This window comes from Pteropus medius, unplaced genomic scaffold (assembly GCF_902729225.1).
Source record: "Pteropus medius unplaced genomic scaffold, Ma_sr-lr_union100, whole genome shotgun sequence".
NCBI lineage: Eukaryota > Metazoa > Chordata > Mammalia > Chiroptera > Pteropodidae > Pteropus > Pteropus medius.
Window position 1 is genome coordinate 1,355 of NW_024355109.1, and position 27,039 is coordinate 28,393.

General features: G+C 36.4%; 1 protein-coding gene across 3 annotated transcripts in view; it reads right to left on the reverse strand.

Annotated features, from left to right (window-relative positions):
* Positions 1-2,231: 2,231 nt before the first annotated feature.
* Positions 2,232-27,039, reverse strand: part of CD1D (CD1d molecule) — a 65,935-nt gene continuing 41,127 nt past the window's right edge. For all 3 annotated transcript variants that reach the window (XR_005651567.1, XR_005651569.1, XR_005651571.1), the window contains one exon: positions 2,232-3,156. The gene's annotated coding sequence lies outside the window, so the exon portion shown is untranslated. The remainder of the gene's footprint in view (positions 3,157-27,039) is intronic.

Genomic DNA, 27,039 nt, shown 5'->3' on the forward strand with positions numbered 1-27,039 from the left:
AGCCACAAGTGTCTTCAGTTCTGCTCCTTTGGGCTGAGTTGATCCCAATATATGCAGGAAGCTGCTGGTACTTGAGTCATGGTCCCACTGAGGATTTCAGCTTTCCCAGGCAGTTCCACTCCTGAGCAAACACTCAGCTATGGTGGATAAAGGACAAGATCTGCAGAAGGAGAAAGAAGAGTGGCTTCTCAGGAGCTGGATGAGAAACCTTGAGAACTGGGAGAGCTGAGAAAGAGCAGATCTGAAGGCAAAAATCAAGAGATAAAATGGGGGCAGAGGAGGTAACCAGGACATGTGAAAAAAGAATTGGGAGAGAATGAGATGGATATATATAGGTCACTGATAATCATGTGTTTTCTGACCACGGGAAACCCTAGAGAAGAGAACTGAGAGGGGTTAGATATATCCTGATTAGAACTCGACCAGGCAGGATATCCCAGCTAGTCTACAGGAGAGTCCAGCATTCTTTCTTATGTCAACAGATCCTCTGGGAATCCCTTGCTTGATTCATTGATGCTCAGGCCTCGAGCATGTTCACGTTCTTTTTAACTGCTGCTTTGTGGTGCTTCCTAAACACTATCATTGCTCTTGAATTTCTCCCCTGTAAAGCTCTCCTTAGAACCCAGATGTAAGCTCCCCTCCCGCACAGTCTCACACACTCATCTAACACCCGCTTCGCACCAGCAGAAACCTCAGCTTCTCTGCTAAAGAGATCCACTGCCTCCTATAACTATGTGCCTTTTACTGAGCTTTGATTGTCCCTACCACTAGGCTTCAAGCTTTTCTCTCACCTTCCTGGCTTCCAACATCACTTCATGCGCCTGATGAGTGCTTTTCACCTTTCTATGCAAATCTCTTGCACTAAAAGAATCTTAGAACTAAAGTCAAGATGAATTCCTGGATAGGACACCAGCTGGATATAGTGAATTGGAAAATTATATCAGTAATGTGGCCTCAGTCTCCTTATCTGTAAAATAACTAGGTTGAAAAATATAAATGTTTTCTAATACTATTACTTTTGCTCTAACATTCTATGTATCTTACTGAACTCCCATTCCTTCCTACTCATGTGTTCTTCTCCTTCCCCCACTCTGCTTCTCCCTCCTTCTTTCTCACTCCTCCATGTCTTAGCAGTCATTCTCCATTTAGCCTCCATTTCAGCTCCCAGGACTCCTCTCCATTTTTTTATACTCCCTCTCCATTCAATCTAATCTGTCTTTCCACTCAACTCACTTTCAAACCTAAGGCATTGTTTTATTATATGACCTTTAAGTTCCTGTGTGTAATATATAAAACACAGTTATGAATACTATTTCTGGCAAGATGGCATACTACATAACTTGAAAAAATGTATAATACAAATACCCAGAAATACAAGATTAAAAGAATGTATTTTAATTATTTTTGAATGCAGAACTACATTCAAAATGAAATAAAGGAACAACAAAAAAGAAATGGGAACTTAGAGTCAAACAGGATCTGACACTAGGTATCCAAGGCATTGTGTGGGTTCCTGGGGTTTAGTTATCATGGTTACTTGGATCAGAAGATAAGGCCCTGGGACCAAAAGTACAAACAAAGTGAAAGTTGGAACTGAATCTTCTGCTACACCCTCATCTCAGTGACAAGGTGAACTAGAAAAAATCCACCTATTTGTACAGGGGAAGAAGCTTGTTATCTCTATATTCTCTGAATGTTGAGTTATTTGTTTGTTTCTCATTCTAAAAATTACTAATCACGAATCTGAGATTGGAGTTCAAAAATATTCTACATGTGTGATCCTGAAATAACAGAGCTAAGGAGATGCTGAATATGAAAAAGAAATTAAGAGATATAAAAACGAAAGTAAAATCTAATACCTGCCCAATAATAATTTTGTTAGAAGAAAAAACACATAATGAAAAGAGGAAATATATGAAGAAATAATGGCTGAGAATTTTCCAGAATTAAAAAAAAAAAAGGCAGAAATTTTTTAGATTCAGGAAAGACAAAAATTCCAAAGTAAATTATTGAGTTTGAAAAACAATATTTTGTAAAGAAAGCAACTCAAAGATATTGGTAACATAGAATATAAATTAATTTAAAGCAAATTTTCTTTTTCTTATGTTTTAGTTATTTCTTAAGTAATAATTCAATCAACATATAGTAAATACCAAGGGCGGTGCTAAACACTGAAATTAGACTGAGTAAAAAAGATAGAAGTTAAAATTATAGAGAAAGAAACATGTAAATGAACCATAGATGTTGAGTGTGATAATTCTTTAATAAAGGAAACTACTGGGATCCGGTAAGTCTCAATTAAATGTTTTAACTGTATTTGCAATGCTGACATGGCCTTGCTCAATCAGCCCCAGAATATTGGCTGCAGTAATCAGATAGAACCTAAGCAATGAGACTCTACATCCATGAGAATATTTCAAGTGGTTTTTAATTCAGAAATTTCTAAAGATAACCAAAAGTGTGATTGAAACATAATGAACACCACATATAACACCTTGTGTATAAGATATCACCTTCTAAATCTTCAAAAAAAAGCTGATAAAAATTCTTGGACAGTCAGAGAATATTTCTTGGCCATACTTATTAATTCTCACCTTTTCCAGCAATCACTAGATACTAAGGATAAAAATTCACACACCTTGTTAAATGCCTCTTTTTGTACTGATTGCATTTAATATTTTCTTTTTTCCCCAATTTACTTTGTCAAGGCTCTTCTTATCAGATAGAAGGTAGATAAAGGCACTCTTTCTTATGTTTACTCAATATTCTCCTTAGGAGCATCCTCTACAAAAAATATTTTAAGAAATTTTGATTTTCTCTAATGTTCAGAAAATTCAGCCTAAATATTTAATTATTACGTTGCAATGACTGTTATACATTTGTATACTTTCCTTCTTTGCTCGATGACTAGGGGAAAACTTTACCAACACCACATGTGTTAGTTTGCTAGAGTTGCCATAACTACCCACAGACTGGGTGACTCAAACAACAAAAATTTGTTTCTCACAGTTTTTGAGGTCAAAACCAAGGCGTCAGGTCTGGTTTCCCCTGAGGCCACTCTCTTTGGCTTGTAGATGGCCATCTTCTCACTGTGCGCTCATGTCATCTTTCCTCTATGCACACCCATCCCTGGTGTTTGTTTGTCCAAATTTCCTCCTATAAGGATACCTTCAGATTGGATCAGGGCTCACCCTAAGAGCCTGGTTTTAATTTAATTACCTCTTTAAAAGACATCTCAAAATATAGTCATGTTCTGAGATACAAGAAGTTAGGGCTTCAACATGTGAATTTTAGGGAGACCAAATTCCACCCATACACTGGATAGTTCCACTTTTCAAAATCTTATTCACTTTACTTCTTTACTTTTCAAAATCTTCTTGACTTTCAAATGTGTTTTTAAACAGAGGTGCCTTACAAATATCTAGACTTCAGAGACAGTTACTATGGCTTTTGAAAGTAACTTTTAACTTCCAAAACATCTGAACTCCTGTATTGTTTTCTTAATAATTGTTGCCCTAATTTTACATTTAAATTGATATCTCTGTTTTCTAAAATGTATAGATAATTCTGTTTTTTTATTAAGCCCAAAGAAAAACATTATATTTTTTTCTCTTCTTTTACAAGATGTACTTAAAGAAGGAAAACAGTAGAAAGAGTTACTCCAGTGGTTATCAAGATTTATTATAAATCTAAAGTAATTAAGTTACTTTATTACATTGCACTGGCACAAGGACAGACACACAGAAGAATGGAAAAGAATAAAATGTCCAGAAACAGAGCCATATACATATAGGCACTTAAATTACAACACAATTGATACTGCATATCAGTGGTATTAGTCAATTAACATAAAAAAATAAATTTTTACCTCTATTTCACATCACATACAAAAATGAAATCCAGGTATATTGTAGGTCTAAATGTAAAAGGTAAAATAGTTAAGCTTCTCAAAGACAAAGCAGTTTTCAAACTGTGATCCACAGACCACCAGAATCAGCATCATCTGGAAGTTGTAAGAAATGCAAATCTTGGACCTCTTTCCTGACCTAAAGATCTAGAAACTCTGGAGATATGTCCTAATAACATGTTTTTAAAAACATTCCTCTACAGCCTGATCCTGTATGATCTCAGAAGCTAAGTGGGGTTGGGCCTGGTTAGTACTTGAATGGGAGACCACCTAGGAAAACCAGGTACTGTAGGCATAAAAAAATAAAAAACAAGAGATTCTAAACTGACAAGGTCCTTGCAATCTGTGAGGTCAACCAAGCGTTGCCTCGCCAAAAAAAAAAAAAGTTCCAGATGATCCTGATGTTCACACAAATTTGAGTATCACAGATTAAAGAGAATATTTTATGACCTTGGAGGAATAAAGAATTTACAGGAGTAAATAACAATAGTCATAAAGAAAAATATTAATAAATTATATTTAATCTAAAAAATCCTTTTTATCACAATACAAATTTAAGAGTGAAAAGTAAATCAGAGACTGGTAGAAGATATTTACAATGCATATATTCAACAAAAGACTAGTATACAGAAATTATAAAGAAATCAAATCAATAAAAAAAAAAAGACTGACATCTTTCCCTCACCACACACACAAATAGCTAAAAACTTAAACTGATACTTCACTAAAGAGTGAATCTAAATGGCTAATAGGCATACGAATATATGCTAGGTGCCATTAGTCAACAGGGAAATACAACAACAATTGGATACACTACACCCACACCACATAGCTAAAATAAAAAGAGTTAATAATATCGACTGTGAGTGAGGATGTGGAGAAGATGGAAGGCAATTGGCATAAACACTATGAAAATCCGTTTGACAGTATCTATTAAATGTAAAAAATGTACAATCCGTGACCCAGTAATTCTATTTCTATACATACTCTTATGAGAAATGAATGTTTATGTTATCAAAAGACATACATAAAAATGTTGAAAGCACCATTATTCGAAATAACTAAAATCTGAAAACAATTCACTCATACTAATATCGGTAAATTGTGTTATATTCACACAATGGAATACTACACAAAAATGAAAAATAATCAATTATTGCTACATGCCATAGCATGAATAAATCTCACGGAAATAATGTTGAATAGAAAAAGCCAGACACAAAATCGAACTTACTTCATGATTCTGGTGACATAAACTTCAAAAACAGAATCAAAACTAATCTATGGTGGGGTGGCTCTATAGTGTAGTGGTTAGCAAGTCTGCTTTACACACAGAAGGTCCTGAGTTCATGGCCCAGATGGAGCCATGGACCATACCCCGGGTGTCCCAGGCCTCAGGTGCACCAGGCCCCAGGTGCGCGCTGCGAGCGTGTGGGAGGAGACGCCCACCTTCAGCGATCTTTAGTTCTTAAGGGGAAAGGGCAACATCCATAGGTCAGTGGTGGAAGTGGGGGGTAGGGGAAATTAAAGAGGGGAAAATAAATAAATAAATAAATAAATAAATAAATAAATAAATAAATAAATAAATAAATAGATAAATAAATAGATAAATAAATAAATAGACAAACAAACAAACCAACTAACGAACTAATCTATGGTGATAGAGATCAGAATATTTGTCAACTTTAAAAGGTAGTTGATGTAAAGTACAGCATAAAGACTATAATATTGTAATAACTATGCATAGCGCCATTTGGGTACTAGGCTAATCAGAAGGATCAATTTGTAAATATATAAATATCGAACCATTATTCTGTACAGCAAGAACTAATACAAAATAATATCGAATGTGCTGTTATTGGAAAATTAAAAATAAATTAATCAAAATAAATAAATAATAAAAGGTAGTTGAGCTATGAGAGCAACTTCTGGATACTGAAAATATTCTTTTTTAATAAATTTATTGGGGTGACATTGGTCAATAAAATTATATAGGTTTCAAGTATATGATTTTATAATACATCATATATATATTGCAATGTGTGTTCACTACCCAAAGTCAAATTTCCTTTTGTCACCATTATTTAACCCCCTTTACCCTTATCTACCTACTTGCTGCCCCTCTTTCTCTCTAGTAACTATTAAACTGTTGTGTGAGTCTATGAGTTTTTATCTCATTTATTTATTGCTTTCTGTTTTATATCCCCCCATATGAGTGAAATCATTTGATTCTCATCTTTTTCTGTCTGACTTATTTCACTTAGCATGACAATGTCAAGATTCATTCATGTTGTCACAAATGACAGTATTTCATCTCATATTATGGCTGAGGAATATGTACCACCACTTCTTTGTCCAATCATCTATTGAAGGGGCATTTCAATTGTTGCCATGTATTGGCCACTGTGAATAATATTGCAGTGAACATCGAGGTGTGTATAGCTTTACAGATAAATGTTTACAAATCGAGGAGGGTAGATACCCAGAAGAAGGATTGCTGGTTGTATGGTAATTCAACACCATACTGTTTTCCAGAATGCTGTAACCAATTTACATTCCCATCAGCGGTATATGAGGGTTTCTTTTTCTCCACAACCACTCCAACACTTTTTATTACTTGTCTTTTTAATGTTAGCCTTTCTAACCAGTGTGAGATGGTATCTCATTGTGGTTTTAATTTGAGTTTCCCAAATAGCTAGTGAAGTTGAGCACCTTTTCATATTTCTGTTGGTCATTTGGATGCCTTCTTGGGAAAAGTGTCTGTTCAGGTCCTCTGCTCATTTTTTAGTTGGATTATTTCTTTGCTATTGTTGTTGAGTTATATGAATTCTTTATATATTTTGGATTCTATCCTTATTGAAAGCATTGTTTTCAAATATCTTTTCCCATTTAGTTAGTTGCCTGTTTGTTTTGTTGGTTTCTTTTGTGTGCAGAAGCTTTTTAGTTTGATATAGTGCCATTCGTTTATTTTTGCTTTTACTTCCCTTGCCTTTGAGGTCAAAATTATAAACTCCTCTCTAAAACCAAAGTCCAATCATGCTAAGTGAAATAAATCAGACAGAAAAAGTTGAAAACCACATGATATCACTTATATGCGAGATATAAACCTAAAGCAGCAAATGAACAGGACAAACAGAGACTCGTGGACATGGACAATAAACTAGTGGTTACCAGAGGGTAGCGGGGAAGGGAGAGAAGGTGGTAAATGGGGTAAATATGTGGTGACAGAAAGAAATCTAACTATGAGAGCTGAATACACAGTGTAAATATATATATTCCTTACTGTTAAAGTGTACAGCTGAAACTTATGGATTTTGTTAACCAATGTCACCATAGAAATAAATAAATAAATTTGAAAAAATGGCAATAGTTTCCTGGTTGAGAAATCTTACCTAAAATATAAATAAAATTATATGTAACATGCAATGTTGTAGAAGTCTTCTGTATCCTTTCTGAATCACAATTTCCTCAGAATAGATGATACTGCCTGCTCAGAAGGATGACAAATAATATATGAAAAGTGATGTGCAATAAGTGTTCAATGAAAGGTGCCTGTTAGTGCTTTGCCATTGGCTTTTGTACCAAGAGTATAAGAAAGAGCTAAACAAAAATGTTTCTGCATCTTATGCAGTCATGTGGTGGAATTCATTGCCCCACTGTGTAACTCTGTATATCCAATTATGTTAATTTTTCATACAAAAATTTTTTTCACTGAAAAAAATAAAAATAAAATAAAATAAATGAAATAAAACCAAGATCTGTGAGTTTATTACTTATGTTTTCTTCTATGTAATTTATTGTTTCAAATTTGAAAATATTCTTTATCAGGGTAGTGGATTATGCTCAGATTCCTTCCAAAAAGAAGACTCTTAAACAGAAAAGGAGAGTCAGAATAAACTATCTTGACATGGAGTGTTTTATAGGTAAGACTTTATTTTGGGATATGATACTAGGCATTAGGATTGGGACATTGGGAAGAATAAAACAGAAAAGGGAGAGAAAGCCAATACAATGGTGTGTTATAAGTATGATAATCACTATGGAAACCCAGATTCTGATCCCATTAGAACCTTCTGTTGCATCATGCAAATTGTGCCACCTGAGAAATACAAGGGAAACCCATATCAATGACACACACCCCCTAAAGTCAAGGACTGTCCCATGGGGTGTTAATTCTCCACACTTGTAGTTGATCAAGTGTCCCTGAGAGAACCACATCATGAGAAAAACCTTAATACAAAAATGAAAAAACATGTGCAGTGCAGCTGAAGTTAGGGTCTGTAAACAGTTGCCTTGCAATGGCTGGGGGAAATGTGGGCTGAGAAGATGTGAGGCAGGACACAAGAGGCGACTGATGCTAGCATGTTTTTATGAGCAAGCAAATAAAATATGTAATATATACACAAAATCAACCAATTACTTTTTTCATAGGAAAACTTCGATATGCCAGTCTGTTCAGTAACTGTTTAATTCCCAGTGACTCCTAGTGGTAAAATATAGACATTCACAAGCGACAAGTTACAACTCATTAATAGTCACTAAAGAGAAATTCTTGTGAAATTCTTTGTTGCTCAGCTTCACTTCATTCTGAATTAAAAACCCAGTGCCTGATGTGGACAGTTAGCTGCAGTAACAGCTGTTCATCTGTTGGGACCCTTATCTTAAGCTACCACTTTAAGAAGAACGGGCAAACTCAGTTTGATACTTGCAAGTAAACTATATTGATACGGGAGCTTTGTAGTAAGACTTTGCTGTAAGTAGAGGGTTTTATCTGACTCTGGGATGCGTCCATCATATTTTTCCCATAGTTACAGTCAGCCTGACATGAGATCTCTATATTGCATTTGTAATCTAAAAATCTTAATTTCTTCAGCTTTTGGTAATTACTTAAATCTCCAAATTATAGTATATATGATAAAGTACACCAAGTAAATTCCATTTCATTAATCAATTCCAAAACCACATTTAAATAATTTATATTTTCCAACTAGATTTATATTTTATAAAAGTATATTCAGAGGGATCAATTTTTTATATGAAAAAATTATACATTATAAAAACCAATTGGCAAATCATATGTTGAATTTTACCTGTAAAAATTTTGCTTTTAAGAGTTTTCTTTTGTAGCCATTATTTCTACCAAAATGCAATTTTCCCTGATTGACTTGTACAGATCTAAATGTTTTTATGCAGTTTTATACGCCAAAAAATTTATTTTGTGTTGGTATTGCTGCTATTCACATTTATTTTAAAATTTAGATAAAGCAAAAATAATTTAGCTCGTTGATGCAATTCTAATGATATATTCTATGATTTTCCTTTGTCCTGGATTAGTTCATTATGTTACTAATTTGTTTTCCCAACAAACTTCACAAGCTATACTATGAATGCTCTGGCCTGAGAAAAGAACATAGAACAGGAGTGACTATTCTCTGTTATATAGACTATCATGTTTCCCACAATAAAGACACTTGGGCTTCTGGTTTTACAATCTTTATGACTTTAATTTCTTCTCTGCCATCTTAATTCTTAAAATTGGGACATTCATTACAATGATGAATACAAATTGCGAGCACAGATATTCTTGCCTTTCTCTCAATCTAGAAGAAAAGTATAGAATGTCACCACTTAGCAGGATGTTAGCTGTTAAGTTTTTGTTGACACCCTGTATGAAATTGAGAAGGTGACCTTTCACTTCTAGTTTCCTGGGAGTTTTGATTCAAAGAGGTGTTGGATGTTTCAAATGTTTTAATTCTATCTATTAAGATAAAAATATGATTATTCTCCTGTACTCTGTTACCATGGTGAATTATTTTTGATTTTTAAATTTTCAGTAAATCTTCCTTATCTAGGATAAATACCACATGGTCATCATATAATACAACCTTTTTATACACTGCTAGATTTCATTAAATTTTGTTAAGAATTTTGTGTCTACATTTATAAGAAATATTGGTGTATAGTTTTCTTGTAATTTCTTTGTAAGATTTTAATAGAAGGAAATGCTGGCCTCGTGTAGTATTGCAAATGCCTTCTCTGCTTTCTCAAAGAGTTTATATAAGACTGGTATTTTTTCTTTAAATATTTGAATTCAACAAGCCTTCTGAACCAGAAGTTTTCTTTGTGGGAGGTTTTAATAACAAATTATTTTAAATTTTATATTTACATTTTTACTGTATTTTTATATTTAATACTTATATATAATATTTATAATATTACTAGCAAATTTTATTAATACCAAGGTAGTCAGATGTTCTTTATCATTTTAACGCAGTTTTTTTGAAGGAATATTTTGCTTTTAATCTACATTTTCAAGTGTATTGGCATAAAGTTTTTCATACTGGATCTAATCTTTTTCATGATAGGATCTGTGGTAATATTTCTTTTATTCTTAATACTGGTCATTTTTTTCTCCTTTAGTGTAAAAATGTTACTTACTAAAATGAAAGATATATTCTTGCTAAGTATATCAGTTTATCGATCTTTTGAAAAACAAACATTTAGCTCTATCAATTTTCTCTATTGTTTGTTGTCTATTTTATTGATTTATTCTTTATCAATGTTTTGTATTTATGTTAGGTTTACTTATTTTTTATTCTTGACTCAATGCAGAAGCTCAGATCACTGCTATTATTATTATTATTATTATTATTATTATTATTATTTTACAGATTTCAAGGATCTTGTCAGCTTACAATCCCTTATTTTTTTATTTTTTGTTTTTTATGCCTACAGAACCAAGTACAACCAGGTACGACCAGGCCTGACCCTCCTTAGCTTCCAAGATCAGACAGGATCAGGCTTGTTCAGGGTGGCATGGCCATAAACTTATTTTTTTTATTAAGTTTAATGGGGTAACATTGTTTAATACAATTATATAACTCTCAGGTGTACATTATAATTTGACATCTGTATATTCTGTGTTTAGCAAACAAAGTCCAGCTACCATATATTTAATCCCCTTTACCCACTCTACCCTCCCCCTAATCCCCTATATTTGACCCCCTTTTTTACATCTACCTCCCCTCTCCTTCCCCACCCCTTACCCCTCTGGTCTATAGTCCATGTCCATGAGTCTCTGTTTGTCCTGTTCATTTGTTGCTTTTAGGTTTATATCCCACATATATGTGATATCATATGATTTTTAACTTTTATTGTCTAGCTTATTTCGCTTAGTATGATTATCTAAAGGTCCATCCATGTTGTCGCAAATGACAGTATTTCATCTCTTCTTATGGCTGAGTAATATTCCATTGTATATATGTACCACAGTTTCTTTAGCCAATCATCTATTGTAGGACACTGCGGTTGCTTTCATGTCCTGGCCACTGTGAATACTGCTGCTATGAACAACGGTGTGCAAATATCTTTTTGGATATGAGTTTTCAAGTCTTTGGGTAAATACTCAGTAGAGAGATTGCTGGATCATATGGTAGATCAATTCTTAGTTTTTTGAGGACCCTCTATACTGTTTTCCATAGATCACTGTTTTTAAACATTCCTTGTTGTTGTTTGATATAAACATTTAAAATCTGAGGTTCTGCTTTGCTTTTCACCATTTTTGAAGCATCTCACATAGTTTGATATCTTATGTTTTCATTATCATTTAGTTGAACATATTTTCTAATCTCTCTTTAATTTCTTCATCAACTCATGAATTAACTTATTTAGAATTGTGCTGCTTAATTTTTAAATATTTTGATATTTTCTAGATGTCTTTATTGATTCCAAATTGAATTCCGTTGTAATCAGAGAATATATCAGTGATTTCAGTCCTCTGATATTTATTGAGAACTCTCTATGGCCTAGAATATGGTCTATGATGATAAATGTGTCATGTGTGCTGGAAATATATATACATATATTCAGAATTTATAAGGTGTAATGTTCCTTTTTATTATATTTATCAGGGTGATTCTGGTTAATAAATTATACATTTCAATTGTAAAATTCTATAATACATTGTATATATATTGCATTGTTCACCACCCAGAGTCAAACCTTCTTTCATCACCATATTTGGCCTCCCTTACCTTTATCTACCAGCCCTTCCCCCTTTCCCTCCGGTAACCACTAAACTGTTATCTGTGTCTATGAGTTTCTGTTTCTCTCATTTATTCATTGCTTTTTATTGATTATAGTGTCATTCAAATCTACTATATCCTTATTGATTTTTTTCACATATTCTGTCAATTGCTGAGAAAAAAAATGTGTTAAAATCTTCAATCAAGATTGTGGTTTGCTTAATTTTTGCTTTGATTCTGCAATCTTTTCATCATGAATTTTGAAATTCTCTTATTAGGTTTATTAACAGGATTTTTATGCCTTTTTAATGAATTGATCATTTTGTCATTATGAAATATTACTCTTATTTACTATTCCCAGATCTCTTTGGTTCCGCTTATAAATCTGAGTTTACAGTTTGAATCATTTCTCTTTATACTGAAGGACTTACTGTATCATCTCTTAGTAAGTCTAATGGCAATGAAATCTCTTAGTTTTCATATATCATAAAATATTTTTATTTTCCCTTTACTTTTGAAAGATACTGTTGCTGAACATATTTAGCATTCTATGAAATTTTATGTTGACAGTTTAGGTTTTTTCTCAACACTTAGAGATGACATTCCATTATCCTCTAGTATAGGTTTTTAATGAAAAGGTAAATAGTCTTACCCATTTTCTTCTGCATGTGTTTGGTCATTATAACTAAAAATATTTTTCTGCCCCAATTCAATTATTATAGCACAAGTTATAGACACTCTGTTCAGTTATATTTGTCTTTCAATTTTTTCAGTGTTTATTTTAGAAGTCTTATTGCTCTTTCTTCAAGATCACTGACACATTCCTCAGCAGTGTTTATTATGCAATTAAGGTCATGCAGTATGTTTTAGTTTTTCTTTTTCTTTTTTGTTAATTAATTAATTTTTTATTATGGTGACACTGGTTAATGAAATCCAGTAAGTTTTAGGTGTACAATTCAACAGTAAGGCACATATATATTGCATTGTGTGTTCACCGCCCATAGTTAGATTTCTTTCTGTCACAAGATATTTGACCCCCTTTAACCCCATCTACCTTCTGATTTATTTCTAGATATCTGTCTTCGATATCATTGATTCTTGCCTCCATTTTGTCGACTCTATTTCCCAACCTTGCTATTCCATTCTTCATCTCTTTTAGTGTGTTCTTCATCTCAAGAAGTTCTATTTGGTTCTTTTTTAGGGTTTCATTCTCTTTACTGAAAACTCATTCTGCTGATCTAGTTGTTTTTCAATTCCCGGAATGGTTAATATGAATTATTTTAGAACTCATTGAGTTTTTTCAGAAGTACTATCCTGAATTCTCTGTCATTTAAGTCACATATTTCTATGTCTGTAAGCTTATTTTCTGGAGATTTTTCTCTTTCTTTCTGAACTGCCTTGTCACATTGGTTGTTCATGGTGTTTAACAAACTATTTCTCCACATGAGCATTAATGGAAGTGTATTCTGCTTTTTTTTCCCAGAAAGATTATTATATAAAGGTCTCTCTTTAGCCTGTTGCTAAGAAGATGTTTTCCTTTTGATTTCCAGTAGGTGGCATCCAAGCTTCTTGGGTCCCAGCTTTATATAAAGTCTTAATAATGTCTTTTTTCCCTTATAAATATTCAATCACACTCGCTACCCTCAGTCTTAGTCTCTGTCAGTGTTAGCGACAGTTTCGATAGCATTTGCTCAGATTCCCCTGGGGCTCTGCAGTGTTAGGTTTGGAGGATATGAGGGAGGGACCTTTGGGTTGGGGGATGGGGGCTGAGGCTCAGCCTTCCATTTTGTAACCAGGCTGGTAATAATCAGCTGTTGCTTCTCTGCTGTCCCCACTTCTCTACTTTCTGCCTTGATATGTCTGCACTGCCACTACATGGAGCTCACAGCTCTCTCAGGTAGGGCTGTTCAGGGAACCCACCACACCTTCTCCTCTCTACCTCCTCTTGCAGGGAGCTCCAGCTGTGAGAAGCTGCTTCTTTGTTTCTCCCAGTCTACCACCCAACTCCCACAATTCTGACCTACATAAGCTCTCGTGTGCAGATCCCTAACTCAGACGTGCTTGTGTGCAGATTGGGTGTTTTTGTTGAGTTTTAGATGTTCAGCTTATTGTTGTTTCAAAGGAGAGATCTGGGGACATCTCTCACTCCATCATGCTTCTGATGTCACTCCCCAGATGTAATTTTTGATCATGTTTTTGTTTTTCAGAACACATTCTATGACTTCTGTATTTTAAATTTTTCATATATTCTATGAGATTCCCCATATGGTCTCCCATTCCATCTATCTTTACATATATATACATGTAACTTTTGAAGATGGAAATGGGTTTTATTTATAAAAAGACTATTTACTAAGCGTTGGAACTAGTAGCAACAGAGCTCTCACCACCTCTGGGCCTTAATGGTCAAAGAGAGGGTGTTGTTACCAAAACCTGGAATGAGAACAAGTCATGTAGAGTAAGCCCCTTTGAGAGGAGCTGTGATCTCTACTTCAGAGACAGAGCCAGCCCACAGTAGTGCCACAACTTATTATAATATAAGTTTTAAACTTCTTTTCTGCTAGTTCCAATCTCTTGGTTATCTAGAGTTCTGTTTCTTTTGATTTGTGATTTTTTTATGTGTCTCATTTTCCTAACATATTTCACAATGTTTAATGATGTACTGGACATTATATGTAGATAACAGTGGAATTTTAATCATACAACTATTTTGTTTTTATTTCAAAGAGTATGTAATGTCTTTCCAATGTGTGGCTGCTAAAGTAAAGAAGTAATTATTCAGATTACTCTGAGTATCAAGTTAATCTTGTCCCAGGCAGTAATGTTATAAATTGACTTCATCTCTGGTTAGCTGTCCTTCTAGAGCCACAGCTATTAGTGCCTAACCCTAATTTATTTGCTCTTATCAATGTTTAATCCTAGAGCTTGGTGAAAGGTGGACCTCAGTTTCATCTTTTGGATCAGTGGTAGAAGAGCACATTGTTTCTAGTCAACATGAGAATATATGAGATCAGGGATTGTTTTCTGCTTTTTAGCCACACCATCACTACCATTTTCTCAGCAAAACAGGAGGAGGAAGCCAGAAAGAAATATTAAGCCAAGTAAATTATTGATGTATTTGAGAATCTTTAGAACTCTGATGACTCCAGCCTGTCCCCACCATCTATCTCAGTCTTAGCAGGCTTTCTGCTCCACCATTGCCTCCAGAAACTGCAACTGCTTGATAATCATGTAAAAAGAGCTCCTCTCTCTGAAAATCGGTCCATCTGAGATTTTCTTGAACCCACCTTTCTTCAATAGTTTCATAGATAAGTATGAGTTTATATATCTAACTTTGGAGAACAAAGTTTTGACATTTTTTCATATTCCAGCAGAAATATTGTTTATTGTGTTTAAATTTTGCCAAACTTCAAGAAAAATTATAATCCCTTCATTTTTTCTATAACTGACCTGATTCTTCTCATAATTATATCTTATTGGGTGAAAAAGAAGAAAAATGTAGTTATGCTTAAAACTCAGTGTGGGATCTAGGATTTCATTTTTCTATCATAAGCCTAGCAGTCCTACTGTAAAAATAGAACACAAAAGGAACACACATTCTTGGGCTTTGATTCACAAAAGTTAAGATATCTCTAACTCCACTTACTTAAAAAGAAAACAGACAAAACGTGTAGCGAAAGACCAACAAGAGCTGAGCCTGGAGCCCCTGCAGAAGACTAAAGAAAAGAGACATGGGAACTAGAGACTTGGGCTTCAGAGACATAAAATTGAAACCCAAAAAGCAAACTGCTAATTCCAGAAGAACAGGAAATGGAGCAGTACGGAATCAAGTATGTCAGGGAACCAGCCTAGAGATTCAGAAACAGTAAGGAATGGCTGCTCCAAGACTAATTTTAATAGGAACTTTGTCAAAGGCATGTTAATCCCTGAAATAGCTACAAAGTAGGAAGCTAAATCTTAAATGCCTACTCTGAGTCTAAATTTCTAAGTGGTCAGAAAAAAAAGCAAATCCTTTGAATAAAAGTTCTCTCAAATTACACCAACTAAATTCACATAAATTAATAATAATTATGATCTCAAATAAAGATTATCTAGTCATTATGTCAGGAGAAATGAGAAACAACATATGTAAATTATCTAGGAATAAATTGATGTCATTGTTGGAGAGAGCATATATAATAACTATGTGAAATATTTAAAGAAAGTAAGGATGTAATTACAAGATAACATAAAGAAACTATCCGAGGTATATATCTAGAAATTAAAAATAAATTGATGATATAATGAACTCCCTGGGTGCATTAAATAGCATAATAGACACAGTTGAAAGTGATTTAGAGAAAAGAAAGATATTTCCAGAATGCAATAAAAAATAAAGAAATGTAAAGGTATTAAAGAGGTGGTAAGAAATATAAAGTACAAAAAACATAAGAATAAGAATAAAGATACATTAAGGAACTCATGGGACATGGTCAAGTAGACCTATGTATGCACTATAATGGCACCAGAAGGAGAAAAGATAGAAAAAAAAGGCAGAAAGCTTATTCAAAAATATAATGACTGAAAACTTTCATAATTGAAAGAAACAGACATCAAGGTACAGAGAGTGTGAAGAGATTTTCAAACAAGATACATCCAAATAGACCCACACCGAGACACATTATAAATTGTCAAAAGTTAAAGACAAGAAGAGAATCTTAAAAGCAGCAAAAGAAAAGCAATTTGTTACATACATGAAAACTATGATAAGGTTGAGTGGATTTTTTAACATAGACTGTAAAACTGTAAGATGTTTTCTGTAAGCCTCGTGGTAACTATAAAACAAAACCTGTAGTAGATACACAAAAGATAAAGGAATCAAATCATATCGCTACAGAATTATTCACATTTTTTATCATTTTCTTCTTCTTAAAGAAGTCCCTCTAACATTTCTTGTAATACTGGTTTGATAGTGATGAACTCCTTTAGCTTTTTCTTGTCTCGAAAGCTCTTTATCTATGGTTTGCTGGGTAGAGTAATCTTGCTTGTAGATCCTTGCTTTTCATCACTTTGAATATTTCTTGCTAATCCTTCTGGCCTGCAAAGTTCCTGTTGAGAATGAGCTGGTAGTAAGAAACTAACTGCTCTTCTCTTGCTGCTGCTTTTTGACAAAGATTTTCTTTGTAACTTTTGGCATTTAAATTTGATGTGTCTTGGTGTGGGTCTTTTGGAGTTTATCTTGTTTGGGATTCTTTGCCCTTCCTGGGCTTGTATGTCTATGTCCTTCGCCAAGATAAGGAAGTTTTACATCATTATTTCTTCAAATATGTTTGTAATTCTTTGCTCTCACTCTTCCCCTTCTGCTACCCCAAGGATGCAAATGTTGGTACACTTGATATTGTCCAAAAGCCCATTGAACTATTCTCATATTTTCAGATTGTTTTTCTTTCTGCTGTTCTGATTGTGTTTTCTGCTACCTTGTTGTCCAAATTGCTGATGTGATCCTCTGCTTCATCTAATCTATTGTTGATTTTGATTCTCTCTAATGTATTCCTTATTTCAGTTATTATATTCTTCATTTCAGACTAGTTCTTTTTTATGTTTTCTGTCTCCAATTTTATGGTTCATATCTCTTTGTTGAAGTTCTCACTGAGATCATTGAGCATCTTATAACTAGTGTTTTAAACTCTGCATCTGGTAGATTGTCTACATTTTTCTGGATTTTTGTTCTGTTCTTTCATTTCAGACATATTTCTTTGTCTCTTCATTTTGGCTGCCTCTCTGTGTTTGTTTCTATGTATTAGGTAGAGCTGTTATGTCTCCCAGTCTTAGCAGAGTAACTTTATACAGTTGGTGTCCTGTGGGGCCCAGTGATGCAGTCACCCTGGTCAGCTGAGCTGGGTAATCCAGGTGTGTCCCTTGTATGGGTTGTGTGTGCCCTCCTATTGTAGTTTAGCCTTGTTGCTATTTACACATCAATAGGAGAAACTGACCTTCAAGGTGATTGGTTGTGAAGACTGGCTGTGACTACAGTGGAGGAGCTATTGTGCAGAGGCTGATTCTATAGAGCATGATTAGCTTCAGCAGGGCTCTTATGCCTTCCCAGTTTACCCTTTGGGTGTGTCATTTATGGAGGTGGTTGGTTGGTGCTCTGGTGTGGTCTGAAGCTGGTTACTGGGGTATATTGGTTCTGGGACTTCTTGGGAGGGGCTCTGTTGTAGGCCATGGTCAGCCACTGTCTGTGCCCTGCCCAGGGCCACTTAGGATGAGCTACAAATTGATCTTCAAATGATTGCCACGGTGCTGGGTGTGGAGGTGCCTGGGAGTGGATAAGCTGTGAACCAATGCTGGCTGTCGCTAGTGCCAGGCTTGGGGCTCCTTGGCAAGAAGTAGAGGGCATGCCAAGGCTGAATGCTGCTTGTCTGGGGTTTATGACCTTTGAGAGATTTTAAGAAAGTCTACAGCATGAGCCAAAGCAGGCCATTTGTATGGGAAAGCTACTGGAAGTGGCTTGGGCAGGCACACTAGTTGAGTAAGGTGAGGGTCTCAGGGAGTCTCTAGGTCCAGGCAAATAGTGTTAACCAAGTTGATAGAAACTCAGAAAAGTTGCCCTCCTGGGTCTGCATCTGGGGTTGGGGTGCTCAACAAAAGAACAATGGTTTCAGTCAGCACTTCTGTCTGGTAGAAACCTGACCCTCCAGCCCTTGCCCTGAAGCCAGACAACTCAGTTCCTCCCTGTACATCCCTGGCACCTTTCAAGCTGCTGCTCCAGTGCTGGAGCTCAGAGCAAGGGAGTCTGTCAGTGAATAAGTCCCCATGTGGGTCCTTTAAGAGGAAATCCTGGGACTCCAGATGCCCTCCATCTCACTCACCAACAATCTCTGCTGGTTTTCACAGTCATAAATTGTGGGGACTTCTCTTCCCGGCACTGGGCCCCTGGGCCTGGGGAGCTCGGAGAGAAGCCAGAACCCTGTGCTTCTCAGCGGGGGGACCTCTGCAGCTCATATAGCAATCCCGATTTTTAACCACCACACACAGGTGTGGAATCAGCCCATTCTGTGTCTCCACCCCTCCTATCAGTTTCAGAGTGGCTTCTTCTGTATATCCTTAGTTATAGGACTTCTGTTCAGTGAGACTTCAGGTGATTCTCATTGATGGTTGTTTTGTTTAGTTGTAATTTTGATGCGGTCTTGGAAGGAGGCAAGGATACTGTCTACCTACTCCACCATCTTGACTGGAATGCCCAATTTTTGGATGCCAATTAGATATAGGTCTACTAGATTATATTTTTATGTTTTTGCTCAAATCTTTTATATCTATGCTAATTTTTTTGGCTACTGTACTAACATTGTGAGAACTGCACTGAAATATCCATTAAAGTTGCCTCCATTTTTGTGGAAATGGCATTTCAAGGGAAATGTATAGACTTTAAAAAGCTTATATTGGAACAAAAAAAAAAGAACACTGAAAATTAAGAAGCTAAATGGCTAATTTAAGATATCATCAAAAGGTCTTGGTGTGCTTTTGTAAGGTGGGGACCAGCACTGGCTTTTAGGCTCATAGACCCAGGATGGGAGGATGGGAGCGGCTTAGCTGAATAGACCCAGCATGAGTGACATTCCTACAAAAACGTGGGTGACTACATGTGCTAGAAGGACAAATAAATCATCACTGTACTCTTAGTGGGAATGAGCAGACACACCGATTTGAACTCCTGGCCCCAATGAAGCATACATAACATGTAGTATCTTTGCAGGGAATAAAAAGGACCCAAGTATAGTAGCATTAAAGTATTTGCTTTAGAGGGTTAAGGGAAACACCCACTACCCCCTGCCCCAAAACATAGATAAGATGACACATTCGTCCTGACAGATGATCATAATGAACCAGGGATACTGTCTCTGCTCCTATCCTGCTACACTCAGGGTCATGGCACATTGTTCCTTTGAAGGTGGGGACTTCTGTTGTTTTATTTTGTGTGTGTGTGTGTCACACAGAGCCCTTACATTAGTTTATTTGAATAATTAGTTGCTCCTGAAGAAAACATCCCACCTCCCTTTGTCATCCCCAAGACTATGCCCTGTTGTGGTAGCAACAGAGGTTGTGTAGATGGGAGGAGTGACAGCACCCACTTCTTAACCCTCTGTCAAAACATATCTCTTCTCTTCTATGTGCCAACACAGTTCATTTCCAAGGCTGCTATGCAGCAGGAGAGTCAATTAATTCCTAGTCTGTAAGTGAAATGTGAAATATTCAGCCCACCTTGAGGTGGTATCTTTAGACCTATTGGTGATGGGAGCTCATTTGTTCTCCTGGTGCTATGCCTTCATGGACACAAATCTCAATTCCTAATCACTATGAGTTGGAGAATGCATGGCTGTGCCCCTGGTACTTAATATTATTTAATTTTTATTAAACACACTCAGTACATTTGTTGAGAAAATTACCTTTCTAAAGCGCTGTTATATTTTCATGTCCATAAAGGAGCAAGTATGAGAATCTTCATTGTGGGTATCAGCGGCAACTTGGGTCTCTTGAGAGGAAAAGTGATAGTTGCTCTACTGTGGACACACAACTTACTATGCAGCAATTAGAAATAACAAATTAGATGTGCATATAGCAATAGGGATAAGTCTTAAAATAGTGTTTAGGGAAAAGTGTGATATATATGTGATATATAATAATATATAAAATATAAAATAGTACATACAGATACATAAATATGTATATAATGTGAATTACGAAAGTTTAAAATGCATGCACACAAAACAATTTGCAAGGACATCTATAAACAAAAAGTTATCCATTAACATTTTTAAATGGTTGTCTAAGTATCAAATTGGGAATGGAAGTTGGTAATGAGGACAAAGGCAATAAACCCAGAATGGGAGGGTGGGAGGGGCTTTTAAGTTAAAACAAAAAAGTCCTTGCGTAGACCAAAGATGCTAATATGTATATCATGAGCTGAGGACTATAATTAATTCAAACCTCCGTAACTGATGTCCAATAAGTAAATAAATAAATCCACAATAAAAGAATAATAAGGTATCACAGGAGTCATGAATGAGAATTGCCATGTGTATGGGATTTAGAACTTCTGTTGTTTGTGGATACTATGAAGTATAAAATAAAGAATACTTGGAAGCAAAAAGGGAAATGCAGGCTGCGAGCAGTTTCATGTTCTCATACTTAACTTCAGAGTATAAATAGAGAAAAATATTAAAAGTAGATTGAAGGGTATTCAAGGCAACTATCTTAATGAAATCTTTAAAAAATAGTTTTATTATGACATTATCAGTTGTTCCTAAATAGACTTTTTTCAATAACATTCTTCTATAAAGCATGATTTATCTTTTCAATACTATTCTCAAAATTTTCTAAATCTGATTTGACTGAGTTTTCTTCCCAATAAAATAGAATAAATACAAATTCTGATCTAATCATGAATATCAAAATAGATAAGATCGGCTCACAAGTCCATCTGTATCCCACCTCAAGGAGACTCAGTCCCTGACTCTACCATTCAAACATTATAGCAGAGAGTAATTTTAAAATTTGAGGAATTTCTATCAAAAACAGGTATAATGAGAAATGTTCTTTATTCTCTTCATATTTAAGATAATCTGTACACTGGAAGCTACAACTGCCAAATAGACACTATGCCAAAGGTTAGCAAAGTTCACCTGCCACATCTTTTTAAATTATTTTTGAATTTGAAAAATAATTATATGGCCCCATAATCAGCTGTATCCTCCAGCCACTCTTCTATTTGATGCTCCATGGACAGTCCGAGTTGCAGCAGGGCAGTGGTGTCCAGACGCACATGGGAGGACCATAGCTGGCATGCAGAGGACTCCAGGTAACCTGGCCTCAGTACACACAGAGTTCTGAGTCCACAGCCTTTAAGCCTTTCGTGGGTTAAATGATGCTGCTCTTTTATGTCTTCCATTCTATGGCAAGATTCCGTTCCCTTCACTCAATAAGTATTAAGCATTTAAAACTTTAAGTTTTAATATTACTATGGATTACAGCCCTGAACAATGGAAACATTTTTCATGAGCGTCTCCCTCATGTAGCTGCATGTAAGTCAGTAAAGAAAGAGAAAACAACATGAGTATTTTATGCAATAAGATATTTAATACAGGCAATAGAGTTGTTGAAAAGAATAGAGAAGAGTCTATGCTAAGAACTGCAGAAATGACTCCCAGGATGTCTTCATTTGTACCAGGATTTCATTTAATCAGGTATGGCAAAGTGACAGACATGGTGACAACTGCTTTTGAAAGAAGAGTTTATTACTTACAGTTCTCAAAAGAAGGGGCCAACCATGCCATGCAGGGCCCTATGAGATAGTTCCAAGGTCAGTCAGAAGGCAGAAGAAGTGAAGGGAAAGCAAGGGCAGAGGCGCTGTGGTGCTTTCCATAGGAAAGGCAAGGAAGGGTAAGGCGCAGTTCAGGGCTTGGTGGTTTGACTAATTTTAGTGAACTATGAGCTATAAGGGTGGTCTCCAGTTGTTTGGCACCTGGCCCTAGAGGTAAGGGTAAGGAAAATATTGGTTTGGCGGGTGAGAGATAGATAATAGAGGTGGCTAGAAATATGGGATTTGGATTGGTTTATCTGCATGTGAAAGATATGCTCACGGGACATTGCTATCTCTAGGAATTAGCTAGCCCTAGGAGGAACAGTCTATCCCTGCCCGGTAAGGTCTTCAAGATGTCATAGCATCATTGAATATAGAAAACAAAAACATGATTAATACACAGGATACTTCACAACTGAATCACAGTGGTGACAGGCAGGAAGAGGTTTATTGAATTTAAACCAAATCACAAGTGGGCCTGCATACTAGAGTCAAAAAGCTTCTGTTACCACTGCCTCTAAATACATAGAGTTCTGGAGCATGGAAACTGGAAGGCAGATGCTGAAAAACCTCACATATCCACAACTCTATTTAGCAGTGAAGAAAATATACTAGGAAAATGTTCCTCACTTCATTTCTGCCTTCCGCAGGTCATATGACTGGACCTCTTCTCAAAGATCAGATTTACCCTGTGGCTTGACACAATTAAAAAATAAATAAATAACAATCCATACGAAACAATTTTCAGACATTGGACATCAGACAGCACAAGTCAGTGATCTCTGAGAAAGTGGAAATAAACAAGGTGAGTCAATTATCTTCCCCCGCAATGTACTGCTTGAAGTGAATTTCTAAACTGTAGCCCAGGAAGGAAGATAATGTGGAGTATGGCAGTCTGAGTTGAGAGTACAGTGAGGGTTTCAGACAGGCCAAGTGGTTATAGCAGCAAGACAGAGGACCAGAGAAGAGACAACTACACAGAAAGCTCCAGGGATCTGCAGAAGGTCCTCCTCTAGTCTACAAGTAGAGTCCTTAGAAGTCCTTAGAAGGGTGTTACTTAAAGTGCTGGGTCAAAATTAACCTTACACTAAAGTCTGCTTTGATCCTGCCTAACAACACCTAAATTGAAGCCTCTAGAGGATCAGAAAGTTTTCCAAGTAATAAAGGAAGCCCATATATTAAAACTATAGCTATTGTTTGGAGGTGATGACCAAGAGTAAAAATTTTGCAAAATTTTTGTAAAGAATGTGGGGGTATTATCAGATTTATATGCCATCTGTTGTCTTAATGTTGTTTCATATTATTTCATGTGAATTTAAATTACTGTCATTGTCAGGGCCTGGACAGTTACCCTAAGATATGCTACAATGGCATATTGATTATTTGGAATTAAAGTTACTTAGAAATTTCCTGTGCAAGAAGAAGACCTGATATCTCTGCCCCCATAAAAAAAATTGGTTACAGCCACTATGGAAAACAGTATGGAGGGTCCTCAAAAAATTAAGAATAGAATTACCATATGAACCAGCAATCCCTCTTCTGGGTATTTACCCAAAAACTCAAAAATATTTACCCGCAAAGATAAATGCCCTTCAATGTTCATAGCAGCATTATTCACAGTGGCCAGGACATGAAAGCAGTCAAAGTGTCCCAAGATAGATAATTGGATAAAGAAGATGTGGTGAATAAATACAATGGACTATTATTAATCCATAAGATAAGATGAAAAACTGCCATTTGCGACAACATGGATGTATCTTGAAACAATCATGCTAAGTACAATAAGGCAGAAAAAGTTGAAAGCCATATGATTTCACTCATACGTGGGATATAAAACTGAAAGCAACAAACAAATATGACAAACAGTGGATTAGTGATTACCAAAGAGAAGCGGGGAGAGGGATGTAGACAGGGGTAAAAGGGATCAAATATTCAGAGATGGAAGGAAATCTAACTTTGGGTGGTGAACACACAATGCAATATACATATGACATATTGTTGAACTGTACACTTGAAATTTATTTGATTTTATTAATCAATGTCGCCCCCATAATTTTAATAAAAAACAAGTAAATTGCCAATATAATCCTCAAAAAAAAAAAAAGAAAAGGAACGGTATCAACAAACAACCTGATTGGTATTTTCAGACTAGACTGCTCAAGAACAGCAGAATACACATTCTACTCAAGTGTACATGGAACATTCACCAAGATTGACTATATCCTGGACCTAAAACGAGTCTCAATAGAATTTAAAAGGGCTTTGGTGTTGACCCAGTCTGCTCTTTTCGTGTATATTCCTTGGTTGCAGCTCCAGGTAGTGCTCTGGCTTTGTCTGAAGCCGGCCACCAGGTGTGTCAGGCCCGGAATCTCCTGGGAGGGGCCCTACTGCTGGACAAGTTCAGCTGCAGCCTGTGCTCTGCCCAGGGCCACCTGGCAAAAATCACCAAGTAGTTCCAAATGGCTGCCAATCCCGCTGAGCTTGCCTTCAGAGACCAAATTGCAAACTGGCTGCTGCTAGTGCCATACTTGGCACCTCCTGCTCAGCAAGAGGTATGTGGCATGCCAAGCAAAATGATGCCTGTTCGTGGTTTGTAGAGCTTTGAGAGATTTTAGGAAAGTACACAGCATGAGCCAAGACAGGCCATTTGTATGGAAAAGCCACTGGAAGTGTCTTGGGTGCAAGTTGGCTGGAGCTGGGTTTCAGGGAATCACCAGGGCCAATGAACCATGTTAGCAAGGTTGATGGAGACTCAGATATGGTACACCAGGAAGGGGGAGGGCTCAATAAAGGAACAAAAGATTATGCTAGCACTTCTGTGAGAAAGAGGACCCTCCAGCCCTCGCAATGAAGCCAACAACTCATTTCCTCCTCATATGTTTCTGCAACTTTCAACCTGCTGCCCCAGTGCTGGAGCTTAGAGCAAGTAGGTCTGTCAGTAAGTCCAAGCGTGAGCCCTTTAAAAGAAATGCCTGGGACTCCAGCCACCCTCCTCTCACTCAGCCACAATCTCCCCTGATTTTCACAGCCAGAAGTTATGGGACTTCTCTTCCCAGTACTGGAACCTTAGGCTAGGGAGCCTGCTGTGGGGCTGGGACACTGCACTCCTCATGGGGAACTACACAGCTGAGACATCTCTCCTGATTTTTAACCTCTACATGTGTGTGTGGAACCAGTCCCTTCCATGTCTCTGCCCCTCCTACCAGTCTCAAGGTGGCTTCTTTTCTATGTCCTTAGTTGTAGTGCTTCAGTTAGACTTCAAGTGCTTCTCACTGATGGTTGTTCTGTGGTTTAGTTGGAATTCTGATGTGGTTGTGAGTGGAAGTGAGCACAGTGTTTACCTGCTCCACACTCTTTATCAGAAACCTCCAGAAATATATTAGTTCTTGATCATTCAGACAAGTTTTCATTAAAGCTAAATCTTGAAGAAGGGTAAGATGCCATAATGCAAGGAGATTAACAGGAAAATTAAAAAAAAAAGTGGAGCATCTATGTAGCAAAAAGTGGAAGATATCTTGTCACTGGAGCATAAGTATTGCAAATGCCTACTAAGGATCCTGACCTTTATCAGTCAGGCAAATGAGAGCCAGGGAAGAGTCATGAAAGGAAATGACATTTGTATTTACGAAGATTAATACAGAAATGTTGTGTGGGATGGTCTGGATAAAGGAAAGGTCCTGCCACAGTGTAAGGAAGAGGTGAGAAGGGCCTTAAACAGATAGAAACAATTAGTTACAGAAGAGTCAAGGGTGGAGAAAACATATGACAGGAGAGTGTACATGGTGAGGAAGCAGCAACCCGATGCACCTATCAGGTGTGGGAGAAGTTTTTCAGTGAAGGGGGAAAATAGTATTGTGCCTCAAAAGGGAAACATAGTCTGGCAAAGGTTTGGAGTTGTTTTTTTTTGTTTGTTTGGTTTCTGGTTTTCTTTTCTTTTTTAAACTTCAAGGCCTATCAGAGAACATTAAGATGTCAAAGGTAAGGAGACTGTGGTTGGTGAGACAGTGGGTATAAGCTACAAAACTATGCCAGAAAAGTTCAAATGAAAAGGTGGAAAGGTTGTGTTGGCTAATATAGAAATATCTTCTGAAGGTAGAGATGAGCATAAATTCAATCTTTGAGCCATGAAGGAGAAACGATGTAGAATTTATTATTTGATCATCCTAATTTTCACAAAATAGCAAAGATGGTTATCTGCAGAGTGAAAAGCAGGAGGAAAAATGGGGAAGTGCTCCCCCATTGGGATGGTTCAACAAAATCAGTAAAAGAAGAAAACTACAAGTCTTGCCAAGACTCAGCCACAATAAAGAGAAGTTGAAGAGGGTAAAGCCTTCCCACTGTCAGATTTCAGAACAAGAACCATGCTGAAAGTGAGGGATGTGTTGATATGTGTGGCCTGAGAATAGGGGCCAGGCCCAGGGAGAAGTCCACTGCAAAGCACAAATGGAAAATAATCAACAGAAAGTTTAAGCCAGTCCCAGTTTTCACTGGCCCTATCTTAACTTTTAACAGCACTTCTCTCATTTATACCCTAAACAGAGGCCCCAGTGACTAAGAGGAGCAGATGCATTAAAAGTGAGGCAGGTAACAACTCCTGAGAATGGCTTGGGCAAAGAAAAACATCAAAACTAAGCTCTTGGAAAAAGAGCTACACCACACATGAAAGTGGATGAACCCTATGCCATAGACTAATGAGCAAAAACAGATTCAAATAAGGGCTTTGGAAAGTTCACAGATTCCTATGCACAGTCAAAAGTAGGCACTATGCA